Raw genomic sequence first — 19,922 nt, 5'->3', positions numbered from 1 at the left:
TATGTCAACACATTAACGAAACTCAAGACGCGTTTCCAGCGACTTCGGCGCCACAGCAACCCAAATGTTTTGCTGCAGCACGATAACGCTCGGCCCCACACAATTTTGAGGACTGCTGAACACATCGCAAAACAGGGTTGGCCAGTGTTACCCCATCCACCCTATAGCCCTAACGTAGCCCCCTCGGACTTCTACTTGTTTGGGTCATTAAAGGATGCCATTCGTGGAAGACATTTTGAGGACGATGAAGGCGCGATTCACACAGTGAAGCACTGGCTCCGCTACCTGGACAAGGAGTGGTATCGACAGGGCACAAAGGCCCTTGTTTCATAGAACGGGATGGAGATGACATGGAAACGTAGAGTGTGTAGATGAAACCCCATTGTTTGGTTTGTGTAATTCTCGTTAGTTCAATAAAGATGCGGTGCATTACTTTTTCAGTGGCACGTCTATAACCATGTCTTCACCCTAGTAAGAGATGCCAAGCGCTAACGACTGTGGACAAACACTCGAGCTACAACCCTCGCCCCTGCACACTCCTCAACTGGCCACCCGCCGTACAGTGTACCGTAATGTCCCCGACGGCTCAGCCCGCAGTAATTACGCTGGGGTAGAGCGACTGTCCTGTGGAGCTGCTCGCTTGTCGAGGCGCCTACCTCAAATCTCACTCGTCTTCGCTCGTAAACACTGCGAAAACGGGCACCGGCTGGTTTCTCCATGCATTTAAATTATATCTCTTTAGACCGCGACCAGCGCCTGCGCTGTAGTTGAGCCCTCTGCGGAGGACAGCCTCCGCGTAGCGGTACGGTCGTCCAATTTCCAGCGGATCGCTTTCCTTAATAACATGGTTCAGGCACAGCAGCCAGTAATTTACACTTCCTGAATACCGGCTCCTGACCCCCGCTGACACGAATTTGCTGTCTATTGGTCTTAATTTGTTTCGTTTGCGTTACAGCGTGCTCATAGCGCTAGTTCTCGAAATGCAGTAGGAAGTCAGTGTGGCAAACGCCCGACTGTTTTAATACTTGTCGTTCGCTCTTGTTGGCGTTCCTTTATCAGTAGGAAATGATGATACGCAGTGGCACAACTGGATGATTACAACACTTGCAGCGAATGACAGTTACAGACATGAGTACCCTCTCCGTAAATCGCTCTGCTTAGCAATAGCTATAGAATAACCGTAAATTTTGTAATAGATTTTTTTAATATGGCTGCTGGGATGTCCGATAACGACATAAATTTCTACAGAGTGAACCGCCTTTATTTATACTGCAGAAGTTCCAAACAGAGACAGTGACAGACCTGAAGCTATACTGAAATCAATAAAGCGGATTAAGGTATTGTCTGTGTAAATATCGAGGAAGAGAACTATAATTTCTGTCTTGTCAGCATTTTTGTGTAGGCCCAAAGCCTCTTTTACAGTAGCACCTCTTCTTGCAGTGAATAAAAATTTATCTGCCTAAGAGTATGAATAATTTTTTCCTATCTTTAACAAAAATGTAACACGTATACCGGTGTTAAAAAAACTGTTGCACATTCCTGTTGGACGTAGTATAGTGACTTTAAATGATGAGTACAATAGCAAAAGTACCTTTAAGAATGCCATTTATTACTGGTGCCGATGGTCCAGCAATTAAATAAAATATAAGCCGAATAACAGGGAAACAATAGATTCCTGCCGGCCGCGGTGGCCGAGCGGTTCTAGGCGCTTCAGTCCGGAACCGCGCGACTGCTACGGTCGCAGGTTCGAATCCTGCCTCGGGCATGGATGTCTGTGATGTCCTTAGGTTATTTAGGTTTAAGTAGTTCTAAGTTCTAGCGGACTGATGACCTTAGACGTTAAGTCCCATAGTGCTCAGAGTCATTTGAGCCAATAGATTCCTACTTCATGTAATAAGTTATGAACAACAACATAGCTCGAGAGATATTCACTTCTAAACGCGTACCACGTCTTCACTGCATAAGCCATGGAAATCTCACAAGTGCACAAGTCGCCTCTACGAAATATTTCTATGTCCTGTGACCACGCACAAACTTTCCAACACTCTCCAAGCACTTTCTGCGACTGTCCGTCAGCGCGATTGGCTAGAGCGCTCCCGCCGTGTCTCCAAGCCAACGCACGCTCAGAAACATATTGAAACACATACGAAATACTGGATTTACATTTAAATAACTTGAAATTAAATAAATATTCTTACGGCTGGACCATAAACACACTCTAACACACATTATTAAATACATAAACAGATTAAATAAACATATATCAAAGGAATAGACACAGACGAATAAATATATTTACAAGCATTCTGCTACCGTTTTTTCGTGTAATAGTGGAGTACTTATGGCCTGACGCGATCAATAGTAATCGGCCACTTTGACCTCCAATAACCCATGTATTATTTAAGTTACATGCTTGTAATTCAGACCAATTTAAGTTTACACTAATAGCTTTCTAAAGACACGTCGATCGACAAAATCGGATGAACCGTGAAACACGTATGTTGTGTGGCGGCGATGGCGAGGCATTGCAGAGTCTCTGACCAGAGAGCCATTTATCGTGGCTAGTCTGCGCTTGACCGCGCGAGAGTTGCGAGCGGTACTCTGTCAGTAGTAGTCGTGCAGTACAGTTGCGAGCAGTAGTCAGTGGGCAGTCTGTGAGCAGGGCAGTATGTCGGTAGTAGCAGCCCAGTGCAGTTGTGTGTGAGGAGTCGGCGGGCGTCGACATGGCACTCTGGTCAAGATTCAGGATGAGGTATATTATTTTTAAATGCGCTCAGCTAATAATGTAAATTAACTGTAATTAATTTGTGCAACAATCGCCCCAATAATAATTTTGATTTCAAAGCAATATTTTTAACAAAAGAACTATTTAACTGAACGAACGATTTCCTTCCATTTCCTTTAAAGAAAAGTTTCAGTTAAATTTCAAAAAAAAAAAAAAAATACTACTTGCGATGCAGTTCCTCCAAGCGGTGGCCAACAATAAGAGCAGAACTTTGACATGCAGTTTCAATGAGGTAAGAAATTAATTATGATTTTTGCACAGGGCCAAAGACCGATATTTTGGTTTAATTGAGTTTACATTGTCACTGAAGTCTCATTAGCATTGAATTGTTTTTCATTATTTTCGTGACAGCTTACACCTTGAGTCAGATTGCGATTCTCATTTTTATTGTCATTAAATTTAATTGCTAGGGAGGTTACGCTTGGCCCCATTTCTATTAAATAAAATATCTTTCAAAATTTCTCTGGGGAGCTTACACTTAATTCAATGTGCATTAGCATTCTTAAATAATATCCTTTAAAATTTCGGCTGGGAGGTTACACTTGGCGACACCCAGTCCAGGATCGTATTTCGTTGAGAATCTTTTGAAAAACAGTCAGACATCTGCTCTTATTTGCTTAGATATAATTAGGATTTGGTGCAACGCTTTTACTAATCTTGTGACTTTCTTTCTACAGGTCAACGGCAATTCGTTGCTCTGTTGTATTTGTGTTTGTTGCTTTTTGCATTTGTGCTTATTTCTTTTGTGAACAATTGTGACTATTGTAAAAATGCCGCGAAAGACTGTGAATAGTGTATCGCGAGGTATTTTGAATGAAATTACCGACTTAAACAGCGTGACCGATAGTATTTGTGACACGCAGTGTAATGATGACAATCCTGCGTTCACTGACAATCAATGCGTTCCAACCACTAATGATGACTTTTGTCTTAATGATGAACAAACGAACTCGGTTATGTCCTCTGTTGATTTGACGACAATCGATGACGCGGGACGCTCTATTGTAATGAGCGCTGCCCAGCCTAACAGACCCGGTTTACTAAATTTACGTGATGAACACACAAATTTGTCTAATGAAAATGAACAGGATACACAAGATACGACGGATTTATTTAATTCCGAAATAGTGACTGACAGTGTACGTTTGACTGACAAATCCTTTTGCAAGTTGCAGAATGGCCAAACGGTCACACAAAGCGCGACAATTGCGGGTACACCACTAAACAGCACTGAGAATAGAAATGCTAACTTTGGCTCGGATCAAATTATGGCACTATTGCTGCAACGAGTTAACCAAATTATTGAAAAACAAGACAACCTTAGTGAGGGTAACAAACAACAGAGTGAAGATCTCAAACAACTTAGTGAACAGGTCAAACAACAGAACGAAAAACAAGACAAGCTAAATGAAAAATTAGACAACAGTTCCAAACAGCTAAATGATAAATTAGACAACAGTTCCAGACAGCTTAGCGAACAAATTAGAGACGTTGCCGCACAATGTCATGACACTAAGGAACAGTTACGCGAGGAAATTGAGGCTTGCTCAAGAAAAAGTAGCGAAGAAATTAAATCTGTTGCTCAAGAATTAAGGGAAATGCAAACAGCCGCAACAGAAACACTTAGAGCGGAAATTAGTACAGTCGCTAAACAATGCTCTGAAAGAGCTACACAATTACGCGACGAGTTTAAAGCAATGACAGCAGAACTTTCGCGCACAATGGATGAAAAGATTGACGCGAAATTCGAACAACAGAACACTCAAATTAACGAACGTCTTAGTCTTCACATACAAAACAGTGATACGCGTTTCCGCAAATTTATTCAGGATAAAAATAAAGTCAAACGTCAAGTCATGGAAACAATCACCGCTCAGAGACAAGAAGACAAACGTAAAATGTTTGCGAAGGCAAAAATGTATGTAGACAATAATATTGCCACAGTATCCGACGAAATTAATACCACCAAACAGTCGAACACAGAATTACGTGACGAAATTTCGGATCTTAAATCGAAAACAGACACATAGACAACCGATTTTCAAGCAGTGACCGACACACTCGAACAATTAGAACTAACACTGGATTCCGATGTCGTCAAAGCTGATGTTAAAAAACTGAACGAAACTACACGTAACTTGCAAAAACAGATTAATGCCACTGACACTAAAACCGATGATCAGGTAAAAATACTGACTGAAAAATGTGATGAACTGGCCAGTCGTATTGACGTTATAGAAAGTAGTAATGACAACAAATCAGACGATACTTCACCGGTTTCATTCAGTGAAACACCGGAATTCCAAAATCTACAACAGACAGTCAATGAGATCGGTTCAGCTAATAACTCGTTACGTAGAAAGTTATCGAGTTTACAACAAGAAGTAACAGAGATAAAAAATATTTCAGTTAATAACACATCACAGCAGACGCCACTTTACGAACATTTGTCAGACTTACGCAGTGCGTATAATTTGAGCAATTTACAGCAACTACGCGACTTAAAATCCGAAAAGCCACGCGACTTAAAATCTGAAAAGCTACGCAACTTGAAATCCGAAATGACACAGACGAACAGATTCACACACAAACCTGAACGTGTTATCAAATTCAGTGACGAGAACGTTGATTATAAGCAATTTGCATTTGTAAGAAAATGTAAGGAATTTAATAATGGCAGAACACAGATACACGATTTGCACTGTATACGACAATTTATTTTTGTACTTTCACCGCTATTACCTGTAATGGAGAAACTAGCTTTGAACCTGAGGCGACAATTTGCTATTGTATTTTCATCAGCATTACCTATTATGCAGAAACTGGAATTAGCAAGAATACAGCGATTTACTTTTGAATTTATACCGCTATTGCCTGTAACGCAAAAGCTAAAATTTATTTGCAGTGCGTAATTGACCTCAGGGGATTCATTACGCTTTAATGAATATGTGCCGTAGCGTGCATAGGGCCCCGAGCTGTAGTAGTGCTGTTTCATCTTTAGTTTTCAGCACTGCTGCCTTCTCTTCTACTATCCTTTATATCTATCAAAACTGCTCTTTAACTATTGCTCTATGTAGAATTAAGAAACGTTGTAATGAAAACCCGATATGACAAATTTTACCGAAAGTGACAATTTTCATTAGGCACTCCAGAACTACTACGAGAATATTAATAACAGGTAAAAATCGTAATCATCAGTATGTGTAAAATTAACAGCAAACGCATATTTTGGTAACAATAGACGTTTTTCACTACAATAGCATGAAAGTCAGCCGCTTAGCATACCAAACCAACAATGCAGTCTACAAGGTCAACCAAACTTTAATGTTTCGCCGCATGCACGTATAGTCCCAGATCCAACAAATAGTAACGCACGGCAGCAAGGAAACAACTACGTACAGAGAAGACAGTATTTCAATTCCTATCGCAATGCACCGTATAGGAATGACTATTACGACAGACGTAAAAATAATGAGCACAATTATCAGCGTACATTTAATAACAGTCTATCTTATCAGCAGCAAGAACATTAGCAACAACGAATAATCATGAATGAACCAGGCAATATGTGTCATCTATAGCGTAACACGTCAGTAAGAAATAACAGAGCAGTTCAAATAGTCGAAATGCCACAGCATCCTCCCGTAAATAATAGCACGTACGACAGAATATGACCAGACACAGTACAGGTTGCATATTCCAGTAACGTAAGCACTACTTTAGACACGCAAAATGTTGTTCACGAAAATGTAGTTACTTTTGACGATATCAGAGACACTCTCTTGCAGGAAAGACCATTTGCTCAAAAAACCATTTCACATCCTGTCATCGAAATTAAAATTGGTTCATCGAAATTTTCAGCAGTAATTGATTCCGGATCACCTATGTCAGTTATAAATGAGGAAACTTTTAACGAGTGTAACAAAGATAATACCTATCCCACATTACCATTAGGCAAAATGAAAGTAAAAGGAGCAGTATCGAGTAAAGGAGTAGACGTTAAATTACAGACGCATTTATCATTTTGTATTGGAGGTCATACTTTCCACTCAAAGTTTTGGATTGTTCCTTTATTGACAACAGACGTTATTTTAGGTACGAATTTTCTGGTACAACACGACGCAGTCATTGATTTTCAGAATTCTTATTTAATGTTGAAGGATGAAAATATACCATTTGCTATAGAATTTCAGTACTCACTATCTGCGAAAGAGCAAACAATTAATCGCACAGAGGTCATTTCCGTGTCACGTAACATAGACTGTAATCCCACATTGTTCACGGATACGTATATACACAACTATAACACTCCAGACGAAGCTGACTACGACGTAATACAGATGATTTCTGATAAGGTTAAAGAGAGCAGTGCAAATACAGACGACGAACGCACGCAGCTACACGAAATTCTTTTACAGCAAGCTCCAGTTTTCGACAACATTCCTGGTACTATGTCCGGCTTTATGTATGAATTTCAAGTGAAACAGCACGACACATTTAAAGCAAAGCATTATCCCATTCCATATATTCACAGAGAACAAGTTAAAAAAGAATTGCAGGATATGCTTGATCAAGGAATTATAGAACCGGCAGTTAGCCCGTACATAAACCCGCTACGTATTGTTAAGAAAGAAGATGGCTCACTTCGCCTTGTACTTGATTCACGTCACATTAATGACATTATTATTAATGAAACTGATCGACCACAGACATTAGAGGAACTTCTACAGAAATTTCACGGTACAGCTATTTATTCCACATTAGATTTGAAATCGGGATTTTGGCAAATTCAACTTCATCCGAATTGCAGAAAATACACAGCATTTCTTTGTTTTGGCGACTGTTATCAATTTTGCAAATTACCATTCGGATTAACTATTTCTTCAGCAGCCTTTATTCGCGGTTTGAACACTATACTTCCGACAGAACTTAAGGACAGAATTACGACGTACGTAGACGACATTCTTATCGCAGAAGCTAACTGGTCTGAACACAATTTGATTCTTGAACAACTGTTACAAACTTTTCGTGCACAAGGACTCACAGTTAACCTCAGTAAATCGCACTTTGGCAAAACTTCTATAAAATTTCTTGGACACGTAATTTCAGCAGAACGCATTGCGCCTGATCCGGAAAAACTTCAAGCTCTACGTGACATTACTATTCCTACGAAGAAGAAGCAATTACGCAGTTTTTTGGGCTTAATTAACTTTTTTCGTAAATTTATTCATCACTCTGCTTTAGACACACCCAGATTATGCCAATTAACAGGTAAAAACAGTATTTGGTCTTGGGATAAGCAAGCACATTCTGAATTTGTGAGCCTGAAACATGCTTTGTTGAATGCTCTACTTTTGTCGCACCCAGATCTTACTAGAAATTTTTCCATTGCCACCGACAGTTCTAACACCGCTTTAGGCGTACACATTTTCCAGGAAATTGAAGAAGATTGTTCAATAGTAATTAAAAACATCGCATTTGCAAGTCGCATTTTGTCACCTGCTGAACGAAATTATTCCGTTACAGAACTGGAAACATTATGTGTTGTATTGGCTTTCACGAGATTTAGGCACTTTCTTTATGGCAGACATACCACCATCTACACAGACCACAGAGCGATACAATTTTTGCTTTCAGCTAAATTTACTCACGACAGGTTAAGTAGATGGAAACTGTATTTACAGGAATTTAATTTTACAATAGTTCACATTCCCGGCACACAAAATGTTATAGCAGACGCACTATCGCGTTCTCTGAGCAACAATCAGCAAGATGTAGTAACCAACTTCTGCAAAGCAAATTTCAGTGTCATGTACATTCAACAAGGAGCATTTGAAAATTTTATTTCGTCGTCATTACAGGACATAGCACTAGAACAAAATAAAGACAACGTGTGGAAAGAAATTAAACACCTTTGGCAAGATAGGAATAATGTTACGATTAGAAACCATTACGCAATGACATTCTGTTTCGCCACTCTCATCCTGACAGCAACAACTGGTTATTATGCATTCCTGACGAACTGGTTAACAAATTAATCTGGTACACTCATTTAAGTTACGCACATTACGGAGCAAGAAAATGTTTTCTTATACTGAGACAGAACTGTTATTTTACCAACATGGAGAAACGTATACGACGAGTTTTAGCGTCTTGTAAAATTTGACAGAAAGCTAAGTCAGGCACCACTTCACATATTCCTCCATTATATCCCATTATACCTGTTACATTAAGACACATGGCCGCTGTAGACATTTTTGGTCCGATTCCGAGAACTAACAGAGGTTTTTGCTACATCTTTGTCGCTGTTGAACTCACTTCAAAATTTATTACTTTCACTCCGTTACGCAAAGTTACTGCTAAAACTGTTTCGAAAGCATTTGTAAAACATTTTCTATTTCATGTAGGGCATGTGATGAAAGTAATTTCTGACAATGGATCACAATTTCTTTCTGCTACATGGACACGTATGTTACGAGCTAGAAACATTTCTCCGATTTATATATCCAAGTACCATGCTTCTTCGAACCCCTGTGAAAGATTAATGAAAGAAATTGGTAAACTGTGTAGAATATACTGCCACAAAAGACATATTGATTGGGACACACACATATTCTCATTCCAAGATGTAATTAATTCCATTCCAAATGAATCCACTATGCTATCTCCGTCTGTTATTCTGAAAAACGTTGAACCACCAAACAAATTAAAGAATTAGTAAACTTCCCTAAATGTCGTCGCCTACGTCACCATGAAATAATTAACATTGCGCTGAACAACATCAAACGTGCCGCAGAGCGCCGGAAAAGACAGCAAAAACAGGTTTGTACACGCCGCGACTTTCACGTTGGACAGAAGATATTAGTGCGTACACACTATTTATCCAGCAGAATAAAAGGTAAGTGCAGTAAATTTGAACTTCTATACGCAGGACCATATCGGATTCGCAGCATCCCTCACCCCAATGTTGTACACGTCGAAACTTTGAGAACCAGAACCATTGGTCAAATATTAAACCCTTTATTGAATGAAGACACTGTATGATTCAACACACTATGATGCCATTTACTAATGCAATTATATTCACATGACTAATTATTGATGATTATCGTATTTTTCTTGGCAAGTGCCCGGCAAGGTTAGGTTAGCAGGTCGCTTTTCTTGTCGTTACACATCAGACCGTGCAGATCTTTCCAGATGAACTTACGTATTTTATGAATAATTATGCAATTCTATGTAATGACGTATTAATTTTATCAAATTCTCTCTCCATTAAAGTCTTTAATTCTCGCCTCTATTAACTACACTACATGCAAGCTGAACACAACGAACGTCACATTTTGTCTTTTTATGTACGATTGTTTTCATGTTTTGTTTATATGCACTGTGAAATAGTTAAGGTATAACACACCAGTTGGTTTTGACATTCTTTTTGCCCTATGACATCTCAAGACCGTGACTGTTTTACGTTTTTTGCTGCTGCATTGTATTATTCTGTGTACATTTTTGCATCTGAACACTGTCAATGTCTTTGACATATTACGTTTTCTGTCATGTTATGCTGTATGGTTAATTATGTCACCATAAACCAGTCATTATTTAGTGGGTATATGATTTAAATGCAAGACATTAATCTTTGTTCATCAATTTCAGAAAGAAATGATGCGTGTAAGAAATAAATTCAACAGAAATGGGAATTTCACCTACGGAATAAACGAAAGAAGATGCAATAACTTTATGAGGAAGAGTAAATGGATCAGGATTAACAAGCATTAACAAGAATATACTATACTCATCGTAGAATAGCAGTCTTAACTAATTTTTTCTTTCAGAATACAAGGTGATTGATGCAGGCTGTCAGACAGAACTACACATCTTAGTTTTAGTGATGAAATATGCTAGAGATAAGGAATAGTTGTGTAATGAGTAATGAAGTGATTTTTTGCAGATGATAATGAATGCTGATGAATAATGATGAAGAATATGGTGCTATGAATAATGAAGTTTTTCTTTACAGGTGATGATGATAATGGAGTTTTTTGATGATATGGATAACGAGGTTTTCTTTGCAGATGAGGATAATGTTGAAGTTATATTTAGGCTATGTAGTTATTTAAGTATTTGTTGCAGTTCGTTTTGACAGCAAGTGTTATATTGCACAGTATAATGACTGAAGGTTTTGGAAAGGACAGCTATGGAACACATTTTTATACACATTTCACTACCTGTTATTTCGAAGTTTACTACTGTTAAACATAAAATGCATTTCTCTTTTCAGCTTAATAATCCATTTTTATATATTTTTTGCAGGAGAAATTATTTATGGGATTAATGTGCTATAAGCAGTTGTTCATTAAATCTACGAATGTGGTTACATATACTCTACTTGTTTCATAATCTTGCCACAGCTGACTTATGACGAATGACGTTACACATTTTTCATTTATACCAATAACCCAGAAGCAAATTCTTCTCTCTTGCTTTCCCCTATAATTACCCTAAGCAATGCATTGCTAGCAAAAAAATGTATTACCAGTCCCAAATAACGTTACTAGTTTAAGAGAATTCTGAATAATACTGATCAGCTCTGAATAGTATGTCACTTCAGTAATGACTTCTTAATGATACAAAAAATATATATATAAAATAATGCTTTGTAACGGGCAAATAACTGTCACTGTTTATTATAATGAGACTACTTATAATGCCCATGATTATTAATGCTATGACTGTAATTAACTGATTTTTAATCATGACTTCTTAATGGTGTATATCACCAGTTTCAAATAATGCTACTCATTTAAGAAAGTTCTGAATAATACTGAATGATGAACAATGTTTTATAATATTCAATACTTACTGGCCACTGAGTGCCAATAATTAATCTAATTAAATGAATTATGACCTTTCGTGTTTTGGTAACTGGCCAATGAGTGCCAATAATTAATGTCACTAAATGAATTATGTTATTAATTATGCCATTAATTAGCTCTTGTTTTCAATGTTGACTTTTCATGTTTTGGTAAATGACCAATGAGTGCCAATAATTTGTATCACTCAATGTATTATGTTATTGCTAGGCCAATAATTGACTCTCCTTTTCAATTAAGACTTCTGATGAACATTATTCTGTCATACTAAATATGCTTTGTAACTGGCCAAGGACTGCCACTGTTTATTGTAATACGATTACCCATGATGCCAATAATTTAATTTTATGAACATTATTCTGTAATACTAGATACTTGGTATAGAAATGTTCAATAACTGGGCTATGAATGCCGCAAACTACTACTGTAATTCTCAATGAAGCCTATTATGTGATTTAATGTCCTTCACCTTATGAGATAACTACCCTGAATTACTGCAATATCCATTTGTCCTGTCCATCCTCATGATCATGGAGCACTATATTTGGTTTTTGCACTAATTCTACGTTAGTGTGCCTTGTAAGAGCGTGGTGTTGACACGACATGCTGTCCACCACCGTGAGCGATGAAGACGTTATTATGGTCCCACTGTTTGGTGTACCTAATGTACTGCCAAAATGAAAACATGGTATATTACTACTACAGTTCAGTGTCTTGGCTACGCTGATAAATTCTGATGGGAAAAGAACTTCAAATTGTGCCACTTGGTGTTGTATTTCTGTGGAAAGATATGGACTTTCAGAACAGCTGTGTGCAACCTAAAGTGCTACAACCATGATGCAATGCTTCCCTTTCCTATCCTAATTCTTGTCACATAGTGAAGATCATTTTTTTGCTAACATCATTTATGTTCATGGGCTATACATTTTTTTTTCGATTTGCTGGACTCCAGTGCGAGTACACTTATGTCACTTGTCGACATGATTTTTTTGCCATTATGTTTATTTGTTGTGAAAATGCTAAAGACATTTTTTCGATTTGTTCTGAAGTACAGTATATGTGCACTCTTGTCTTTTATATTGTATATACATTTTTATTTTGATGATATGTTCTGAACTACAGTGCATGTGCACTTATTTTATGTGTTAATGTTTTCTACTGAACTTCAGTGCCTGTGCACTTTTCTCATTTTTCAATATGATTTGTACTCATTCTGTATGTTCAATACTTCAGTGTGTATGCACTTATGTCATTTGTTACTCATTGTATATACATTTCGTCATTTGCTGATATGTTCTAAACTGCAGTGCATGTGCACTCATGTCACTTGTCAACATGATTTTCTGCCATTCTGTTTATTTGTTCTGAAAATGCTACAGAATTTTTTCAGTGCGTGTGCACTTTGTTATCTGTCAAATAATTTGTATATACAGTTTTCTGATTTGCTACTATGTTTTGTACTCATATCTTGTCTTTGTCTGAAATGTTTTGTACTCGGTGCATGTGCACAACATTTAATTCATGTATCTAAATATTCTGTCAATTGTAGAAGTTTATTAATTAAAGAAAAATTTTGCCGCACTTGGCAAATCCAAATGACTCACCATTGCTGCCAAATTTTTGCCCCCCCCCCATTGGATGGTTATGAAACACGTATGTTGTGTGGCGGCTATGGCGAGGCATTGCAGAGTCTCTGACCAGAGAGCCATTTATCGTGGCTAGTCTGCGCTTGACCGCGCGAGAGTTGCGAGCGGTACCCTGTCAGTAGTAGTCGTACAGTACAGTTGCGAGCAGTAGTCAGTGGGCAGTCTGTGAGCAGGGCAGTATGTCGGTAGTAGCAGCCCAGTGCAGTTGTGTGTGAGGAGTCGGCGGGCGTCGACATGGCACTCTGGTCAAGATTCAGGATGAGGTATATTATTTTTAAATGCGCTCAGCTAATAATGTAAATTAACTGTAATTAATTTGTGCAACAATCGCCCCAATAATAATTTTGATTTCAAAGCAATATTTTTAACAAAAGAACTATTTAACTGAACGAACGATTTCCTTCCATTTCCTTTAAAGAAAAGTTTCAGTTAAATTTCAAAAAAAAAATAAATACTACTTGCGATGCAGTTCCTCCAAGCGGTGGCCAACAATAAGAGCAGAACTTTGACATGCAGTTTCAATGAGGTAAGAAATTAATTATGATTTTTGCACAGGGCCAAAGACCGATATTTTGGTTTAATTGAGTTTACATTGTCACTGAAGTCTCATTAGCATTGAATTGTTTTTCATTATTTTCGTGACAGCTTACACCTTGAGTCAGATTGCGATTCTCATTTTTATTGTCATTAAATTTATTTTCTGGGAGCTTACGTTAGGTTGTATTCTTGTTAACATTCAAAACACATAGCTCAATGAGCATCAGCATTTAAAATAATATCATTTAAAATTTCGGTGGGGAGGTTACAACCGTTTAGATTTTGGAAATTCCTTGCCGGGTGTATAATTTACAGTCAGATACTAAACTTTAAACTAATAAAGATAGTGAAAATCTGATTATATCATCAGAATCGTCGTGCATATAAAGGTAATGTTCATGTTTGTTTTTAAGGTTTCATGATACCTCTGGCAATTATTAATTTATACATGAACTGTGAAATGTCTGCCTTTATGGTTTTAGAAAGTCCGCCATCTTTGGCACTCCCGACATACAAATCTCCTTCATCGACACAAAGCACAGTCCTCAACACAGCGTCAACATGCAATTCCCAAAACTGGAACTAATACACTGCCGGAAAAAAAGAATTAGTACACCTGATCTGATGATGGCGAACGCAACCTGAGAGGCAGTAGAGGTACTAATAATGGTTTCAACGGTGTCCGCCAACAGTTAGCATAATGACATAGCTTCCAGAGCGTCATCTGTGTCTACCCTTTCATAGGTAATGTTTACAGCCAGACGGCGTAGTGTGGTGCAATCGTGTGAAGCATGCACGCAAACATACCACAGAGACGCACTCATTCTTCCTACAGTCGACTGAGCTATTCTGTAAGGGGCAGAGTGGTGGGATGGTCCTTCCGGAGAACTGCCACACAACTTGGACGTGCTGCGACAGTTGTGCAACAATGCTGGTATCAGTGGTCACGTGAACATTCTCACTTCCGTAGACGAGGTTTTGGACGTCCACACAGCACACACGCCCTCCAGCATCCTCGTATTGCAAGAGCGGCAGTGGCAGATCGCACAGCTACAAGAGCACAGATAAGAGGGCTTGTGAACCCAGAAGAGTCAACATGAACTGTTTCGAACCGGTTATTAACAGTGGTACTATGGCCATGTTCACATCTAACTCGTCTTCCACGCACGCCACAGTATCAATGTCCACGGCTCGAATGGTACCGAAGAGGATCACTTGGAAGATGGAATGGCGCGCCATGGTCTTCAGCAGATTCTGCCTGCATACAAGTGATGGTTGTTCGCGCGTACGACACGGACCTGGTGAGCGTTGTCTCGTAGAGTGCATTCGTCCAAGACACACTGTCCCTACCGTTGGGTTTATGGTCCAGGGTGCTATAAGCTACAACTCTCGTTCACCTTCGGTATTTCTGGACGAGACGCCACCACGTCCCCTGTACGTGCAGAATGTGGCTAGAGACATTCGCAGAACCCGTTTATTCCGAATCTGGGGAACTACGACCACAACCATAGATGGAAACATAAAAGACCAAAAGACCTAACATCTACGGCCAAGTACACGCAACCACAACGGTACAGGTGAGCCCCTGTTAATCAAACGCCATTACTGGATGTCCAGCTGGAACACACGTGCCGAATAACTGGGACCACGCAGGGAAACCGTACTGTACACTGCATGCAGACAAGCTCGCCCCCCTCCCCCCCCCCCTCCCCACAGTGAGTTGATCTATGGCCGATCTCCCACTACTATATAACGATCTTGATTGTTCCAAGAATGCAGCGGCTGTGGCAAACTGGGATACATCGCCATCGCTTGCCACGGTAAAGATGCATGATACCCACACTAACAAACCCAATCTTGCATAAACTATCGCAGCTAGTAAGCCACTACTGCTCTTACTACCCAACCCACTGTCGCAGAGGTTTTTTTCCCACGGCACGGGCCTTGGCACTTTTTTCCCTCTGGTCTTCAGATTGCTACCCTCATTCGCATTTCGTCCACTATCTCTCACCTGATGGACCGTGTTAATGCGTAGTCTTACCCAGAAGTGACTCGTGCGACTCGTCAACCAACAACTCTTACAGAACTACATGAACAGGTCGAGCAGGCAAGGCATAACGTATCCGAAAACGGTATTTGTCATAGGTATGATCGACTGGATGCCAGAATCAGTGCCTGCATTGCTGCACAAATGCTCAACAAATTGAGTATCACGGACACGTTTACTGTTGAAAGTTCAATAGCGTATCTCCGAAGAAGAGTCTGGGAAGAAATTAGTTCTTCCCGCAAACCTCTGATGAAGTGATCAGGACAACAAAAACAGGGAAAATATAACTTATTTGCATCCTTATCTACAGTCGTTATTCCTATACAACATTCGCGACTGGAACAGGGATGGGAGGAAATGATAGCGGTACCAGAAGTACCCTCCATCACATACCGTTTGCGGAATATAGACGTATATGTAGAAATACTGAAGTGTACGAATGACTTTCCAGGTCTTCAATCCACTCACATGACACTTTATCACTGACGGAAAAGAAATCGTAACACCAAGAAGGAGTTGTGCGGCATAAACGAAAACTGGTTGGTGTGTTTCCGCATCTGAAAGTTGTTGTCTATTTACATTTCGCAGCGGTCACATTAGAGTGGCGCTAGTAGCGCCACTTTCTTTCTTTCCTTCTTTTGCTACTGCCTTTAACCCGCACTGTGTGCAGGATCGGCAGGATTAAGTACGGATTTGGCATGGATAAACTGAAGGGGTGGCCGGATGCCCTTCCTGCCGCCACCCCATACCTCCCTGGACGGAATTAGTGTACCCCAGCTGTCTGCGTTTAGTGTAAACCGTGAAATAGCGTGAATGTGTTTCAAATGTCTGCCAGTCATGGAACTGAGGCGGGACGAGGGGGCCAGCCCGGTATTCACCTCTGAGGATGTGGAAAACCGCCTAAAAGCCACATCGAGGCTGGCCGGCACACTGGCCGTCGTCGTTAATCCGCCGGGCGGATTGGATCCGGGGCCGGCGCGCCTACCCGAGTTCAGGAAGCAGCGCGTTAGCGCTCTTGGCTATCCTGGCGGGTTCGCTAGTAGCGCCACTATGAGGATGCAAATTAGGTTTGCTTTAAGTCCACGCTGTAACGGTCGTGAGCGTTAGTTACCTTTGATACTGGACGTGGTGAACTGATGTTAGACAAGAATGTCTTTAAGGCGACAAAGATGCCATTATCGACGACTCACTGAGTTTGAACGAGGTCGTGTAATAAGGCTCCGAGATGCTGGATGTTCCTTCTGTATTACTGCAGAAAGACATGCAAGACAGCAGATACTGTACGTGATTGCTGGCAGCGGTGGTCACAAGAATGTACTGTCGGAATAAGACCGGATTCCAGACGGCCAAGTCTCGCTACCGAGAGGAAATACCATCGTGTATGGCATATTGTTCTGGCTCATCCTACTGCACCTGCAGCAGCAATTTGAGCAGCAGTTGGCACCACAGTGACACAACAAACTATTACAAATCGCGTACTACAAGGACAGTTCCGAGCCAGACGCCTTGTAGTAAGTATTCCACTGACTCCAAACCACCTCCATTTGCAGCTGTAGTGGTGTCAAGCGAGAGCTCATTGGAGGAAGGGTGGAGGTCTGTTGTGTTTTCTGATGAAAGATGGTTGTGCCTAGGTGGCAGTGACGGCCTTATGTTGGTTGGAATTAGGCCAGTTGAGAGCCTGCAACCAACCTGTCTGCGCGCTAGACAAACTGGGTCCACACGTGGAAGTATGGTCTGGGGGTACGATTTCATATGACAGCAGTAGCAGTCTCGTGGTTATCCCATGCATTCTGACTGCAAATCTGTCAATCTGGTGGTTCGACATGTTGCGCTGCAAGTCTTGAACACCATTCCAGGTGATGTTTTCCAACAAGATAACGGTCGTGCACATGCCGCTCTCGTAACCCAGAGTGTCGACATGTTGCCTTGGCCTGCTCGATCACCAGGTTTGTCTCCAGTCGAGCACATATGGGATATCATCGGACGAGAACACCAGGATCACCCATAAACAGCATTAACCGTCCCTGTATTGATGGACCACATGCAACAGGCGTGGAATTTCGTCGAACAAACTGACATCCGGCAGCTACGCCGGTTATTAATGTACCAGCACGTCACATTTGCAACGGCTTATCTCGCGCTTACATTAACCTGTGATCTTGCAATTTTAATCACTTAAATACGTTACCCAGACAAATTTATTCCCAAAATTTCATTGCTCTACAATTTTTTCGTTCATTGTATCTTTGATGAATACGTTCTGCGCTGTAAGCTTTCAGAAAAAGCAAGAGACAAGGTATTTTGTTACGTTCAGTGCGTACCGTTTGAGTGAGCGCTTAGTGAGTAAGCAAAAGAAAACAAACGTTGTGGGAGGGGGGGGGGGGGGGCGGAGGGGGCGGGAGGCGGTGCAAAGTGGTGGCAGCTGCTGGCGTTACACGTATCACCGGCAATGAAGCGGAAAGCCGGCGGATAACCCGTCAGCGGAGCGTTCCGGGGCCGGTCAAGGTTCCAGCGGCGCAGATGGTCTTGCGGCGTTATGCAAGTTAAACGCTCTGACACGCACCGGAATAGCCTGCTGTTGTCTCTCTGGACGAGCGGTTCCGGTCATACTTGCGTGCCGAGGCACTTGGATGATGTCGTCCAGGATACCGAGCAGCATACATAGCACGCGCCCGTTGGGCATTTTGATCAAAATAGCCGTACATCAACACGATATCGACCTTTTCCGCAATTGGTAAACGGTCCATTTTAACACGGGTAATGTATCACGAAGCAAATACCGTCCGCACTGGCGGAATGTTCCGTGATACCGGGTACTTATACGTTTGTGACTATTACAGCGCCATCTATCACAAATCGAAAAAGTGGTCCAACTAAAACATTAATATTTCTTTACGTACTACACGAATATGTAATGAAAATGGGGGTTCCTATTTTAAAAAACGCAGCTGATATCAGTTTGACCTATGGCAGCGCCATCTAGCGGGCCAGCCATAGCGCCATCTGGTTTCCCCCTTCAAGCTAGACGAGTTTCGTTCTTTGTAATTTTTTCGTTTGACGCTTATTTCGTAAGATATGTGGCTCGGTCACTATCAATGGACCACCCTGTGTATACGGGTGGTGTCCGTGTTTATGGACGTGTCCTATGAAACAGGCACCATTTTGATCCTGCAGCCATTATGAATCAAGACACTAAGGAATTAAAGACGTTAACTGCCATTGGGCATCGATTTATATCAATGGGCAAGCTGGAAATTTGTGCCGGACTGGGATTCGAACCCGGGTCTCCGGGTTACTAGGCAGATGCGCTGATCACTGCTGCAGTCGGACACAGTGTTCACCACAGCTGCACGGTCTCCACTAGGATGGTTCCCATCAGATCTAAATTCTCAACGTATATCGTGCGCTCCTGACGTATGGCCTATTCATTAGTGTCATTACTGGTGGCATCTCGCCGATTCCTGTAAGAGTTCAAGCTTGCTGTGGCTCGATCTCTCACGGGAATCGGGGGTGCCACGAGTAATGGGGAATGAACAGGGTCACTGCATCAGTAATGTGTGGTGTAAGTGGAGCATTTGAGTTGACACAAGGCCCCCTACGATAGTCCGTGCAGATATGGTGACCAGTTTGTCCGGATGGCGTAGTGGTCAGCGCATGTGCCTAGTAAGTAGCAGACCTGTGTTCGAAATCCAATATAGTACACATTTTAACTTGCCCCAATGATATAAATCAATGTCCACTGGCAGCTAATACCCTCATTTCCTTTGTGTCTTGATTCTTCTAAGAAACTGAGCAATAAAATTACCTGTATTTTAATTATTGACAACTATATTTTCTGACTCAACCTGCTCGTATACCGTAGGTTAATGCGCAGAGCGTTAGATTGTGAGACGGAGAGGTGAGCAAGACGCGGTTCGAATCCGACTTGTGGAATAACGACCGTTCGTCTGGTACACGGACCAGTCTGAGAGTGGTTTACAGCCGGTTTTCCGTGCTCATTTGATCTACATCAGTCCCAAGTTTTCACCTCAGAAAAT

The sequence above is a fragment of the Schistocerca americana genome, chromosome 3 (assembly GCF_021461395.2).
Source record: "Schistocerca americana isolate TAMUIC-IGC-003095 chromosome 3, iqSchAmer2.1, whole genome shotgun sequence".
Lineage (NCBI taxonomy): Eukaryota > Metazoa > Arthropoda > Insecta > Orthoptera > Acrididae > Schistocerca > Schistocerca americana.
Note: the sequence above shows the minus strand (reverse complement) of the source record.